Source organism: Aythya ferina (genome assembly GCF_964211825.1).
Source record: "Aythya ferina genome assembly, chromosome: 6".
Lineage (NCBI taxonomy): Eukaryota > Metazoa > Chordata > Aves > Anseriformes > Anatidae > Aythya > Aythya ferina.
The window spans coordinates 12,473,189-12,488,851 of record NC_140303.1 but is presented as its reverse complement, the minus strand read 5'-3'; the positions used below and the strand labels follow the sequence as shown (position 1 = coordinate 12,488,851).

At 48.4% G+C, this 15,663-nt stretch overlaps 2 long non-coding RNA genes across 2 annotated transcripts; both read right to left on the bottom strand.

Moving 5' to 3' along the window:
• Positions 1 to 784: 784 nt before the first annotated feature.
• Positions 785 to 14,468, bottom strand: LOC311438941. The gene is made up of 3 exons (XR_014694447.1): positions 14,200 to 14,468; positions 5,619 to 5,686; positions 785 to 5,487 (listed from the first exon to the last, which is right to left on the bottom strand). It is a non-coding gene; the product is annotated as an uncharacterized lncRNA (long non-coding RNA).
• On the bottom strand, positions 8,372 to 11,242 carry LOC311438942. Its single transcript, XR_014694448.1, has 2 exons — positions 9,915 to 11,242; positions 8,372 to 9,798 (listed from the first exon to the last, which is right to left on the bottom strand). It is a non-coding gene; the product is annotated as an uncharacterized lncRNA (long non-coding RNA).
• Positions 14,469 to 15,663: the final 1,195 nt, after the last annotated feature.

Sequence of the window (15,663 nt, the reverse complement as noted above, 5' to 3'; positions counted from 1 at the left end):
GCTCCTCTGTCTGCGTGGCAGCTCCCCAAGCTGCCCAGGGGGAATCTCCTTCCATCCTCTCCATGCCGTGGCCTTTTTCTGGCTGGGTATGCAGGAGTCCCTGCTATCACGAGTCTAGAAATCTCAGGAAACTCTCATCAGAAGAAATCCTATCCCTTTTCCTCCTGCTCCTAATCTCTGGCCCAGTTGGAGCTTCTTTTATCATGAAATATGCAGAAAATTGTTGGGTTCTACTAATCTGAACTCCTTCAGTCAAGACAGGACTCGGCTTGCAAAGAATGTGAGTAATTTATGTGCAGATAATAATGAGAGAGAGAGCACGAGGAAAAGGGAATCTGTCTTTCATTCTCCTCAGCACTGTTCCTGAGGCTCTGCTGTATCCAGAATAGCCAGTCCTGATTATCCCAGGTGGCCTAATTCATCTGGGGACCCTCCCCTGACCCTGTAGGCTGAGCTTCCTTTTCTGGTTTCACGCAGCCCACTGTGGCTGCAATCACTAAGCGGGGAAAAAAACAAATACTTTTCTCCTCCAGTCCACCCAAGACCTGTATTCCCTTGCATCCCCGCATACCTCAGAGTAGTTTTTGGCTGTAGGCAAGTCCCCAGGAACAGCACAGAAATCCAGCTTCCAGTTCAAGCTCAAGCCTTGCAAATGCAATGACTCACTCTCAAGAAACCACACGCTGCTGGCATGAGCCAGAAGCCCTGACACATTTTTTTTTTGAGGAGCCCTAGCAAGGGTAAATACATAGCTTGTGAAAAAATGTAACAGCAAGAGAACAGCTTCCATATATCGATTTAATGTATGAAATATCAGGAGGTTTTTGACTGCAGGGAAATGTCTGGGGGCCTTACACTGTATGCTGTGACTTCGAGAGACAGATTCGGTTCTCAGTTGTTTCTAATGTCCTGCAATGCATAAATAGGATAAAGACAGACACAAAATAATTGAAAATCTACAGCTTAGCTACTCTTTGAGGCATGGTGAAGCATTGAAAGGAAGGGGAAGGTGTTCAGAAGTAGAACAGAGAGAACCTAGCACATTTCTCCTCTTGATGTGAGCCCCCAGGACACTGCTAAAGGCCGTTCCTGAAAAGCCTGGTCCTGTCGACGAAACGTAGCTGCAAGCACGAGGGACCAGTGGTGGTTAGAGCTGAAAGGTAAACCTGCTTAAGAAGATGCATGCCCTTTATGGAGAGCGGAATATTTGCGGCTTGAAGTCAAATTCAGCAAATAATGCAGGGAACGTTTTCAAAAGCTCAAACATTATTTTTTTTTTCCCCCCTCTCCATCTCAAAGGGGGATTCATCTGTTGGTTTTCAAAGCGAAGAGCAGTGCGTGTGAAGCCTAAAGCTGAATTCTTCGCTTCATCCCTACGTTGCTTTTTTTCTTGTCCTGTCTTGACTTTGCTGTTGATTGGGATGCTTGAAAAAATAAAATAAAAATGATAATAAAACAACAACAAAACAAAGCAGCCCACAAGGAGACATTTTCTCCTCCCAGTCCTCAACATCCGTCACTAGCAGAGGTTTGCTCAGATCTGGCGGGGGTAGGGTGGGAGTGGGGCTGTTTTTCTGTTCCTCCTTGAAACTTCCCCTTCAGGCAGTTCCACATTAATGGTGGAAATGTCAAAGTCCCCGAGAGTTATGTCTTCACTGATTGAAAAGGGGTGGAGCAGTTAGAGTTTAGGAACAACCACAGTTAAATAGACGAGAGTAGACTAAGCCAGCTGCCTTGAACAACCATGGTTGAAGAGCCCGGTTGCCTGTTGGATGGCTGGTGGTGGCAGGGAGGGGGCTCTGGTGGCACCCCGGGTGTCCTGTGGGGCTGATGGAGAGGACAAGCTGGTCCCACGTGGGGCTGGTCTCACGCTGGTGCCCACCCAGACCCTCTTCCCTTGACTTCTGCCCTTGCCTGGGGGAGCTGGCATAGGGCAGTCACTGATGCGGGGCTGTGAAGGATGAACACGGACAACATGCCCACGGATAATGTCCCTTTAATTACTATTAATTACTTAATTGTGCTCTCCATGGCTCTGCTTAAGACAACCACATTAATTGCTCACAAACAAGCTCTGGACACTTACAAGCTGTGACAGAGTCAGCAGATTGTTTAAATCCCAGCCCTGCAGGTTTGACCTCAAGGCTCTCCCTTGTTGTCCACCTCCTGACCAGTCAGCAATGCAGCTTCTGGTGAACTGCTAAGGGTTTCTGTGTTGGTTTTCCGGACAACTTTCAGGCTGACCTGGTGCCCCAAGGTCTTGCTTTGGGGTGCTGTGACCTTATTTATTAAGCTTCACTTCCCCAGGTAGAGGAGGATTTGTTCAGCTGGTGACTATGTGTGGAGGGCAAGGTGAGAGCTCTGCTACCTCCTATCAAGGCTTGGGAAACCACTCAGAGCAGCTGCAGGGTGGAATAGGGCAGTCCCACAGTGCTGTCCCTCCTCTCAGCCCCCCTGAGACCAGGTCTGGAGGACCACCCAAGCCAGGGGACACAGCTCAGCTCTGCCCTGTTCAGGCTGCCTTTCAGCCAACCTCGTACCAAGCTTAGCATCTTTGGGGGAAAGTAGAGAGCTCTAACTGCAGACAAATTAAAAATATATCAATACACAAAACATAACACGCACAGAATCTCAAATCAACACTGGCTCCAGGCAACAAAATCAATCACACGCACATTTTCCATGCCACGCTGGCTGCGAGACATGTTCCTAGTGCATGGTGCGAGCCGCTGAAAAAAAATAAGAACTTACATTTGTATGGATGAAACCAAGAAAACCTAAGGTTGCGACATCAAGAATCATCACATCAGCCAAAAATACATGAAAGCCACATGGCAGCCATTCCCAAGATGAGAAAGGAGGAAGATTCATAGACAGTATCAGAGGTGCTTCATTCCTTTTTCAAGAGTTGTTGCATCAGCATCCAAAACAGGGGTGTGTTTGAATCAGTCCTATGATTCTCCTATCCCAATAAATTATTATTATTATGCTCTATTAAAAGAAAACAAAGGCAGAAACGCCTGACAGTCTGGGAAACCTGACAGTTTCTGACCAGCCCTCCTCTCAAGCTCCTCTCTCTTATCACCAGCTCTGGCTCCACACATGGGCAGGAGGGATTTGGGGATCAGTGTGAGTGTGCAAGTGTGTGAGTGTGTATCACATGCCTTGCACAGCTGGACTGCGGGCACAACTCCCTACAGATGGTGTTCTCCTAATATTGGCTCAAACGTCCCCAATTGTAAGCCAACAAGACTCCTTCCTAAGGAAAAAAATAAGGAGTTGGGGAAGGGAGGGGCTCCCTCAGCTCCAAAAGCACATCAGGCAGTAATTAATCACTTAGGGGTATGTGCTGATATGTAATTACATGCAGCAAAAGATCTGGCAATGCTGTTTGCTATCAATTATCTCTGTGTATTCGTCACATAGACTGGGTCATCTCATAACCTGCAAGAAACTTCAAATCCTAATGCTTAAGGTAATCTGAATCTAAACGTAAGGTAAAACCTAAATCTTCAGATTTAACTTCCGGTGTTTCAAGTGTCTCATGCCCAATTCCTGTTTTAAAGACCTCCAGCAAGATCCTCTCCTGTAATTACCTGAAGCTGTGGAGGATTCACGGAGCAAAGACTTTCCAGAACCGGTACAACACAGTACCTTTGAGGGCAGTCACCATGGATCTGGCCGTCTGGCTGGATAACACGGGAGATTGTAACCCTTGCTGGGAGGTTAATTGTGCCTGCTGGAGTTGGTGCAGTCCCTTTAACAGGTATTTATGCAGAAGTTTCATGCAAATACATGAGAAAGGCTAGGGAAGTCACAGGGAGAAAATAGAGGAAGGCCTCAGTGACCGAACCCCAGAGGGCTGGGGTTTTCCACCCACGGTGCAACAAAAACCCAGCTCTCCTGGTCCCTATTATTGCTTTCAAATGCATAAATACACCCCAAGACTGTCTGCAATAAGTGGCTGTATTTGTATATGTATGTCCTGAGGGTGAGATGTAGAACTACACAATGCCAAAAGAGCAAAATTACTGCTGCAGGGTCAAACACCACAGCGGCAGGTCACAAGTTCTCCTTTCTGAAGGAAAAAAGCAGTCCAAGACCTCAGATGCCCTCAAACAAAACTGAGGGGAAGAGGCTGGTTGGGAACCCCTGTTAGAAGAGGGTCTGGTAAAGCCTATAGAATATTTTTATTTTTATTTTTATTTTTTATTTTTTTTTTGGCACAGAGGACACCAAGTGGAGAGCAAGCACCCATTTAATGCCCATGCTGTCTCCCTCTCTAAGTCACAGCCCAGCAACATGTGGCTGTCTGTGGCAGGCTGTGACGATGCAGGAGGGTTGTAATTGTTTTAATCAGCTGCTATTTCAGCTCCTTCTGCCCTGAACTGTGCAATGACAAAGACAAAACGCGGTACACTAAAAGCCTTGTGCCTCCAGCACAGAAGTGCCCATCAGCTTAATTTATCTCAGTTGTTGCAAGAGTTGCAGTGTGGTGTTGGGAAATAGCGGGCACTCTTCCACCTTGCTAGGTCTCCACTTGCAGAACTTAATTAAACCTTCAGCGACCATTTTACTGTCTCATCTGCCTCTTTCCTGGGGAAGACTTAACCCCATCGAGGCACAGCTCCCAGCGACGATGCAAAGAGATGAGCTTCCCTCCCCATGTCAGCCCATCAGCTGGGCCTCTGATGTGACTTCTCCCATTGCCAGCACAGACTGGGATCACTGGAAGGAAGGGGAAGAAAGGACGGAGGGGCTGATTCATCCCTGGCCCAGCATCAGTCCAGCCCTTGTTGTTTTTCTGTGGGGAACGTGTCACAACTGGGCAGTGAGGCCTAGGGGAGCCATGGCCCCCGCTGGCTTCATGGCCTGGTGTCGGGCTAAGGGTTGGGCCTGGTGATCTTAAGGCTCTTCTCCAACCTAAATGATTTTATGGTTGTATGAATTAGGGGCTCAGCACTGGGGTAGCTAGTGGCACCCCAGCACCTCCAGGGGAGGAGAGAAGATGGCTGGATGGATGGCTTCCCCGCCGTGTGGCCTTGACCCTGAAGGATCTAGGTCTGCCCAGCCTCTCAGGCAGTTTCTTTGAGCTTTTTTTCCCCTCTCAGCCAGTCTTTGCTCCTTAGAAAGACATCCCAACTTCCCTAGGCTCCTGCCAGCTTGACCCCTGCCAGCTACCGCAGCTGTAGGATAACTTCATGCCTGCCCCACACCTCTTCTCCCTCAGGCTCTCGTCAAGTTTTGCTGATAATTTGCAGCATGTTTCTACAGCAGGCCATGAACATGATCAGAGCCACCATCAGCAGGTTACAGACAGTGTAGGGCTGGGTTGCAGTGTCAACGAATATGGCTGAGGGACGCACCGATCTCTTCTGGAGGGGATCTGGGAAGGAGAAAGCCCTTCCCGAGCCTGCAGCCCTCCCCTGAGGAATGCGAGCTATGCGGGGACCGGAGGTCACTGCAATCAGGTGCAGCAAAGGGCGGCTGTAAAAGGGAAAGATAAAGCCAATAAATCAGGCTGTGGGAAGAGGAGGAGGGCACAAGTGCACAGAGCTGCTGGAGGATGGTGCAACGCAGCCCTCCCAGGCAGCGGGAGGTGGCACGGGAGCACTAACCTGGGCTACAGAGCAGCCTGGGGCTGGGGGGATACATGGCACAGGCAGTAGGATCATAGGGACAGCATCTACAGATAGAACAGAACAGAACAGGAAAAAAAAATGAATAGAATAAAATAAAATAGGGGAAAAAAAAAGAAGCAGTGGAATAAGTACCTACAGAAGAAATCCTCAAATTTTTGTTTTGCTCATTATTTTATTTTATTTTATTTTATTTTATTTTATTTTATTTTATTTTATTTTATTTTATTTTATTTTATTTTATTTTATTTTATTTTATTTTATTTTATTTTATTTTATTTTATTCTATTCCAGCAATGGGAGGAGATGGTTGGTTGTATTCATTGGTGAAGGAGAAGACACAAAACTCTCCTAAATATAAAAACTATTTTAAAAACTGCATATATTTTTTTTCTGTTTAGACAGGAAACCTCCCCCAGGCTTGAATCTCCATTGTGCAAACATTCACTCCTGCAGTTCCAGTTCCCTATTTGAGACTACAAAACAGTGGCTTAGGGGTGATGGATGGACATCTTGGCAACTCATCTGGTCAGATCAACCTGCTCTCCCCCCTGCTTGAGCCCTCCAGGTGAAAACATGAGTTCAGACACGTTTTTTGGGACAGAAAAGCAGTCAGGCAGCTATGCTTGCCCACCCAGAGTGCAGAATAGGCCCTTGGTGAAAAGAAATACACATTGGTCCTCATCCATTCTGGGTAAGCAGGCAGAGCTATAATAAGCCCACACCAGATGCTGTGGGTCTCATCCCACCTGGTCTGGTCAGAGCCGATGCACCCTGGAAGAGATGCTGCCGACACGATTCCAATTTCCCCAGCAAAATACCGAGAACCCAGCTCCAGTGCAAACTGAGAAACAAAATGTTAGCTCGCCCAACTGTGGAGAAACAGATGGAAAACACAGCCCTAGGTGCCTCCAAAAATAAAGGCTGAAATGTGTAGTCTCGTGGCTTTTAGCTCAGTTTCTTAAGATGCAAGGCTCACGTGGTGGGGTTTAAAGTAAAAGTGTGTGAGAGGGCAATCCCAGCCAATCCACCATCCCAGTTCTGAGAAACTTTTGAACCCTCTGGCCAATCTCCCCTAGCTTTGGCAGAGGAGTTGAAGTCTCGCTGACACGAAGCGCCTACAAGCTCTGCGAAAATAGGTGACTCGCCTGAGAAGAAAGAAAGACACTATAAATATCCCGAGTGAGGGAAGAATTCATCGCTCACTCAGCTCTTGATATGCATCAGAGAAAGCTGTTATGAAAACCCCTGCCACAAAGAGAGGCCCAAACATGAATCATTCCCAATGAGATATCAAAAATTCTAACCACGGTGGTGAAATCCATGAGGACCCAGACAAACTTTGTGCCTCAGCTCTCAGGACCATGTATCCCCTGCCTTTGGCTGGGCAGGGGGCATCTTGTCCCTTTTGGAAACATCTCCTGGGGGCAGAGGGAAAAATCTCTTTCTGTTTGGAAAGCGATAACATCTCCCTCTCCCTTTGTAGATGCTGACCATACTCACAAGGGCTTCTACTTCTAAAAGACTGAAGAGTAGCAGCTACTTAAGTCTATCTGCCTTCCTCAGCCTCAAGGGAAATGGCTTTAGGACGTGTAAAATGGAAGAGAGGAATCAGCATCACAAGCGTGCAGGGACTTTCCAGCCTCCTCCCTCCCTCCTTGGGCTCCCACTGTGCCTTGTTTTCTTTTTTCCCCCTAGGCTGGACTCAAGCAGTCAGGGGCCGGATGGGTAAGGATAACAACTTCAAGTCCCAGCTGGGCCAGTGGCTACAAGGACAGCTGTCACTGCACCCTGCCCAAAGCCCATTCCCAAATCCTAGCTTTTTTGAGCAAAAACAAAACACCCTGAAGCACTGCACTTTGAGTGCATGATAACTTAGCAGCCCAAATGCACATCCTACACCACTTTTCAGTGAACACGGTGAAATTAAATGAGGTGTGCTGGGGAGAATTGGCATGTGATGGCCAGGAGACAAGGGACAGCTAAAAGTTACAAAATCAAAGCTCTGGGGGTGAAACTATCTGCCAGTTTCTCACTGTCCAGGATCTGGAGGGGCTGGATGCTGAATACTGAGATAAAGCAGATGCCTAGCATAACCTAAATATCTGAGATAACCCCCAGTGTGGGGTACGGCACATGTCCATCCCTCACTGAATTGGAGCTGACATACAGCAAGGTGACCAGGTCTGAAGCTGTGGCTCTGACTGGTGCTGGAGGGCTCTGCTGAAGCAGCCAGGTCCCACCCGAAGGCAGTCACAGCAAGCTTTTGGTGTGCAGAGGTGAAACGGGCTCAGAGCAGCACAGCACGTGGGCAAGGGTGCCAAGAGGAAGCATGGGCAGTGATAATGTTGACAGGAGCGTAGCGGGCCACCAGTGCTGTGTACAGCTGAGGGGAAGTATCCAGAGCTCTACAAACCCTCCATGGTCTATGATCAGGAGTGTGACACAGTAAATCTATGGGGCCCTGCTTTTTAAAAGCTGTGGGGTGTGGAAGGGGGAGGATCCTTATGAATTTGTTCCACCTGCTGAGTTCACATCTTTGCAAGAAAAATCTTAGTGGCTTATTTTTCAGTCTCTCCCCACCATGCCTCAAGCAATGATGCCACGTCTTTTACTCTAGGTAGAACTGATATTGAGGGCTTTTATGAGTCTTATCTGGTTTTTGACTCCTCCTTATTCTGTTATCTGTTCTCTCATTTCTCCAAGCCCCTGTGAGTGCTGTAGTCAAGTCATCTTTAAAGTATGAGCCCTCATCTACCAAAAGGTCAAACTGTACCCCAGCATAATCTTGGTAGCTAATGGCTGAAGCCAAAGCAGAAGCTGCACATCTCCCCTCCCCAGAAATTCCTGAGGGTGGGGAGCCCTGGGAAAGGAGGGCAGTGCTGCTAACATGACAGAGAAAAGGGGAGATGGATGGATGGGGAGGGGGAAAAGGATCAGAAGAGTATTTGCTTAGTGCGCTCTTTGCTGTCTCTGAGAGGCATTTCTCACAACAAGGGGATCACATCGCCCAGCAGACACCCACAGCAGAGCTTGGGAACCTAAGCCAGCTCTGTCTCCATGATCACACTTCCCAAAAGCAATAGCTTCCAGTGCTGGGAGATTAAATCGGGCTTTCCTCCTAAATCAGCTTGATGACATTTGGTTTTAAGCAGTTCCCAGCCTGGCATTTGAGAGGCAATTTTAGAGGTATTTTCAAATTTCATCCCACACCGTTCTTCAGATGGAGCACTCCGACGGTGGAGTCCCCAGAGCCCGTCTCGGAGACCTTCATGAGATGCCAAGCAGCCCTGCTCCACCAAGAAGGTTCAGCTGTACAGGGGTGTTGTGCTCTGGCACCCGGCATGACAAGCACATGGGCTTGGTGCTTTGAGACACTCTTGCCTTGCTAGCAACAGGCCACAGCACCTAATTTTCTCTTAGATTAAGTCATTCTTCCCAAATTTCCTTCTTTTGTATAGGGATTCCCTCTGCTTCCTGCTACAGGTCTCATGGTCTCTGAACTATAAACGCTTGGAAGTATTTGCACTCTCAGTGAGATCAGTTCATCTGTTTGGCTATTTTTATTCTTCCTGCAATAGCACCTTGAAAATCGGTTTTCCAGAATAACCTCTGAAGGTCAGGAAGGGAAAAAATCATCTCAGATACAGTCAAATGGATTGAAGGCAATTTCCTGCATAACTGTACCCTGCTATATTGTGCCGGAGCCTTTAGAAGCTTCAGTTAGAAGAAAATTCAGATCAGAAGCTTGCTCTTTAAACAGTGCCTTCAGCGTCAAACCAGACGTTCACACTGGGTGTGGGTGCCAACCCATTGTGGGAATTGTGGGGTAGGGCAGTCCATTGTGAACACCCCCAAAAATTGCTCTTGCTGTCTGTGCACCCAGGTCTGGAGCCTAGAAACATGGAAAGATCAAGTCTCTGAATAAATAAATAAATAAAATTGTTTGGAGAAAGGTAATCAAAATATTTCCAGGCTCATCTCATTCTTCTTATTTGTATTTTGATTTGGCTGGCTGCAGGATTGGGTTCCCTCTTGCTTCTTCTTGAAGATACAAGACCACGATGTAGCCATTGCAGCCTTGCCCACTGGCATGTTGTAGACCTGGAGCTTCTTTTGTCCATGGCTGCTCTGCACGCAGGTACATGCACACACTGGCCTGGAAAGCATGGGCAGTGCAGTTTAGGAAATACTGCCTCCAGTCAGTAACTGCCTCCTCTGACAAAGCTGTGCAAAGAGACTAAACTTTGCCAGCTTCTCTTCCCTGGCTCCTACCTTGTACCCAGTGCTGGCACAAGCTTATACTCATCTGGTCCCAGCAAGCCCCGGTGCCTCAGCTGTGTCAGCCATCCTCCAGCTCACACTTCACAGGGGTGCCACAAGGATGGGTCTACACCTGGTGGTTAATTATACTGTATGCAAGTCCAAACTAGAGCATCTTTCTGAATTACCTACGTGGATACTGGCAGTGTGAAAGTGTGTTGAGCCAAAATGCAAAAAAGGCTTTCTCTCCACTACATTAAATAAAACAAAACAAAAAGATCAAACCCGCACGTTTATTCCTGAATGAGAGCATTCCCTTTAATCTAGTCTAGAACATCTGGATCAGTTGCCGTGCAGGTCAGACACAAAAGAAACAAGCAGAAAACATAGGTAGAGCTTCTTTGGACCACAACAGTGTTTTCAGAGCATAGTAGATGTTACAAATTATCTGAGGATCATTTGAGGGACATATCTGAAGGTCTGAGTCCGCTTTAAACGCACCAATCTTTCAAAATGTTGTTTTTCCCCATAGTTGGTATTTCTTAGGCCTTTGGAAAATGGCATGATCTGAAGCTTCTGTATACCGCCACAAGGTTTAACAAGAAATATTCTGTCCCCAGAATCCAAGCCCTGAAGTGTGTGAACACCTTGGGGCCTGTGGTTTGGATGGAGCTCCTACTGCTCTCCGACTCCATCACCGTTGCACGAGGTGGTAGTATTTGAAGCACAGAGTAAACCGTGGGTAAGCAAGGTTCCCTGATCACCATTCATGGAAGCAGAGAGGGCTTCCACCTACTCAAAACAGTCTGAGCAATGGGTTTGGTTCCCAGACTATTGGCAGAAGAGGGAAATAAAATGGGAATTATTTGGCTTCACATCCTCTACTGCTGGCTGGGTGCCTCCACACATTACCTGCTTATCCCTAATGCTTCCCCAGTGAACGTAACCTGTTTTCCCTGGTTTGTCAGCATCGTTGATGCTGCCAGGGATGGTTGCATGTTCTGCTCCACTGGCAGCCTCTTTTTGACTCATCTTCCCATCTCCCAGTGAAGAACTGCTCCCTTGCCAATGATAGCATCGACTTGGAGGGTATGAATGTCTCCTCTGACTCGCCGTCCTCACACACATGACACATCAGAGTCAGGTCTGAACTTGTACCGGCTTCAGTTTTGCTTCTGAAAGCGAAGCGAGTGGCTGTCATCATCTCCCTCTGCTTCTCACACCATGTGGGGACTTCACACACTGGCACAATTCCTCCGGTGCTGCAAGAGGGGCTGGGAGCCAGCTGGGCCCCAGGCATGACTGGGGAGAGGGGACGAGCTTAAGCACTTCCCTTTGGCCCTGACAAATCCACATTTTTAAAGTTAGGATTCCTGAAGAAGAAGTCAGTCAGGCTCACGCATATGAGGCCATGACTTTCTGAGATGCAGTGGAGGCTTTGGAACAGAGCCAAAACCACCTTGCGTGTTGTTTGTTGCCATTTAATGGTGTGTCCTCAACAAACGCCCTCCTGGCCCTCCTCCCAGAGGCCCAACCAGCTGCCCAAGGGCCTTTCCCCCCCCCCCTGGGGGCTCACAATGAAGATCCCCCTTCCAACAGGCCCATACATCCCTCTGGGCCTGCTGCAAGGGGCTCTGGAGCCAGGCTGTGGCCTGGTTTTGGGCCCTCGCACACGGACACACGCGCATGCGCTGCCACGTCCCCCGCTGGCACGCCGCATGGCAAACCAAACAAGACGCCTGGCCACAGTCCTGCTAATCCTTCCCTGGCCTCTTCCCTATCGACACGTCACCTAAACCATTACACAGTCCTGCTGTTGACTTTGCTGGCCTTTGATCATTTATTCACCGGCTGGACAGCTTCTCTCCGTTATGAATTACAGGCCTCTAATTGGATTGAGAGCCAAGCCTGCACCTTCCCCTGTAATTTAGCTTTAATTAATGATCATTTATTATTAACTGTAATCGGCTGGGCTTAGTCTTAATGTCAGCTGGTTATTATCCGGAGACCAGCATGGATTGTTTTCATCTCCTTTATTACCCATTTCAATAATTTCCCCCTCTCCTGTTGACAGATGCACACAAAATGCGTACATCAGCATAAATGACCACTGTTAAGGAACAACGGGTCCTTCAAAGCAGCTGAAGTCAAAGAAAATTCCCCCTGTGTCTCCAGGTCAGCACCCTAGCCAGAGTGGAAAAACCAAAATGCCCCAATATTTCTACAGGATCTGCAGTTTACATTTTTGTTGATGCACAAAATCTGTAATTTAGTGGATAACAGCAAGTAGTATTTTGAAAGAATTGGGGCATTTTCATATTCTTTTATATTTTCCATTTTCTCACTTCTGGCTTTAAGAAAAAAAAGAATTGGAAAATAAATCTTTCCTTCCTCTTCCCTTTTATCACATTTCTACCCCAAAATAGCTGCAGTGAAAGTTATCACAAAACAAACCCAACAAAACAGCAATCTGAGTACTCAGGAGAGGGCTTCAGAGCCGGCTTAAAAATAGAGAGCTGGAAAAGAGAGAAAAATGCTTTGCCTGTAGCCTGCGTCCATTCTGCAAAACCACTCCACAAGGTCTACTGAGAGTCCTCCAGTAAAGCCAGAGGCTTCAAAACCAATACAAGCACATGCCAGGATATTTCTCCTGTCCCTCTTTGAACGTCCCTGCAAGCTGAGCATGTTGAAAGCAACAGTGGCAAAGGCAAGAGGAAGCAGTGAGACACAGGAAAGTCCCTTTCTCCCTTGTCTGGGGTTGAAGACCTCTTTGAGAAAGATCAGGAACCGGTCAGAGGAACAGAAACATCCCCGAGGACAGACACTTAAAAATGTTCAGTGTCAGAAGGACTTGAAATCCCACCTTACTCCCAGTGATGTACTCCTTGCCTTGGGGGTGCAGGGGAATGCTGAATGCTCCTAACACCTTGCAAGCCAAATGCAATGCAACACTCGTCTTCACGCATTCAACGTGCAGATCTAGAACTCGGGCCAGAACAGACGGATATCAGTACCAACCTGCTTCTATTTCAGCCACTTCCCACTTAAATCCACTCCAAGCCAATAAATCCACATGATTTCTGACACCAAAGAGATCTGAACACCCTGCAAGCTCTGATCTCAAGGGCACAGGAGCGTGCTGATACAGACACTGGGATGGGATGAACACTGGGATGGTTGGGGCTGGAAGAAAGCCAATGCTGCCCCAAAATACTTTGTTAAACATATTCTCTCTGCAAGCCTGCTTTTTTACCTGTCCACAGACCACTGAGAAGCTCTGCAGAGGAGACACAGACCTCTTCTGAAGGGATGTGGTTATACAACTGCAGCATGACCTGCACAGATCGGTATTTCTTTGTTGTCTTTCCCAGACCCTAGAAACGCGATCCCACAAACTCCCTGAGTCCAGAGACGTGCAATAGCAAGCTTGCACATGGAGGATCACCCTGGCACCCAGCGTGGCTCAGATCCACATCCCACCATGGGGCAGGTCTTCCCCAGGACCAAAGGGAATGTGGCAGCAGGAATTATTCATGCTTTGGCTCCAGACCAAGGCTGCAACCCATGCAGACAAGCTCTGTACATGTGGCTGCTGGCTGTGGCCACAGGACAGCGAGGCGTCCTGCACAGGGAGCCCCAGAAATGTTTGCTTAAATTAAATGCGAAGCTTCCCAGTTAAATTGCTTTAAGTCTCTTTGTGGTTAGGCTTAAGGAGGATTAATGCAGCCGTGATTCAAAGTGAGGTAAGCTTAGATCAAACAGGCACCGGTATCTCTGGGTGAGAGCAAGCAGGCACGGGTAGAAGTCACAAACTACAGCATGAACTGCAAGCACGTCACGATGACAAGGAGCTTCCCAGGCACACAATGCCACTCACAGAAAACAGATAGCAGGCAGAAATTTCAAGTGACAGTGGCAAATTATCTCATCCTGACCACAGCGTGAGGGCTGCCCTCGTACAATGAGCCTGAGCTGAGTGCATCGCCCATCCAGGGACTCTTCCCCCAGAGATAAAATTAAAGTGGGTTTAATTACTCTAACTGAGAAGTCAGTTCAGACCAGCTTTCCTGACGGTGCCTGCCTAGAGCAGCCCTTGAGGAACTTAAAAAAAAACAGAAGCTGTTTTAAGTTGTGTACCAGCTCCCTGGGGCTTGACAAAATTAGGGTAAACATGTCAACAAAACACTTGAAAAGATGTTTTCCTAACTTGCTCTCTACCCAGACCCAGCAGCTTTCAATGCAGCCAACTAATTTCCAAGCCCTCAAGGTTGGAAAATCCTACCCAGGGAAGAAATACCTGGTATCTGAAGAGCTCAGGGAGTGTGATGAGGAAGGAGAAAGTCCCTGCATGTCCACATCCTCAGCCAGTAGCTCTCTGCAGCCCCTCACAGAAGAGCCAGGCAGCTGGTCCTCATCAAGCAAGCAGGGTGGGGAGATGCCCAGGTCCTGCTGCCTACAGCTGCTAGCACCCCCAAGGAGGAGAGGTGTGACCGAGGTATATCTGTGCTCCAAAGCTGAGCTAGTGAGGAGCATCCAGGTGCACAGCACCACAATGGCTGTGCTCCAGCAAGGTCCCCAGCAGGGGATGCCCAGGGGACCGTGCTATTTAATGTGCTGTGACCAGCACGCCGTCACGCAGCCATGCTGATGGCTGGCCACTCGCATCCAGCAAGCTGTCACCCACTGCAGCCATGAGCGCCACTTGTGTTCCTGGACAAAGAGCCAACTGGGGCCATGCCAGTTTATTTTGGGAGGTCTTGGAGGCTTTAGTTTGGATTTGCTTCACTGCAGGTGGTGTGCACACCTGGCCGATGCTGGGGCAAGGTTTGGAAAGGAACAGCACAGTGATAAGGAAGGCATTCGGAAATGTTTTCTAGCCCTCACTAATGAAGCAAGGCTAATGTCTCTGTGAAATTTCACTACACCTGGAAAGAAAAATCAAGTGCAAGCTAGAATCACAGAATGGCTCGGGTTGGAAGGGGCTTTAAAGATCACCCTCTCTCCTCTGCTACCTTCCCCAAATTCCTCCAGAGTAGGAGCTGTCACTGCCATGATCTGTGGCTTCCCCAGGTATAAATTGAATCAGATTTCAGGCATCTTTAAGCCAGAATCTGAAAAGAAGCTCTGCATGGCCTCATGCGTGACCCAGAAACAAACAGCAGTGCAGGGTTCAGATCACAGCTTTTAAATCCTGGCTTTCCTCCTGCCATCAGCCCTTGTCACCAGCTGATAACCAGAACCAAAGGGCTGCCATGGCACTGCTTAACAATGCCCTGGACTGATACCCATGTCCTGCACGACACAGATGGCCAGGATGGATATGAGAATCATCCTAGTTTGTTTAAAAGACTCCCGGCTGCCATGGCCAGGTACTCTCCTGGCCTGGCTGGATGTACCCTGGCAGTTCCCTTGCAAAGCCTGGGCTGGAGCTGCAAGCAGGCTTTTGAAATCCTCTTTGCATTGCATGGATGGGGAGGACCCAATCTCTCAGCCCGGGGCCATCGGAGAGGGAAACACCAGCTGAGTGCTGACACCATGGGGCCCACGCTCTTGTCGCAGGCTTCAAACCCTGCCTGTCAGAAGGCGTGATGGAGGGAAAAGGGGTGATGTTGTGGGACCTCTGCGACCTGGGCAAAACGCCACCTGAGGTGGCAGCTTTGTGGGGCAGCCGCATCGCTGGCAAGCAACAGTGGGGAGCTGGAAACATGTCTCAGGGCACTGCCTCGCTGTCTGCAAAACCTTCTTCCCACGCTTCTTGGGA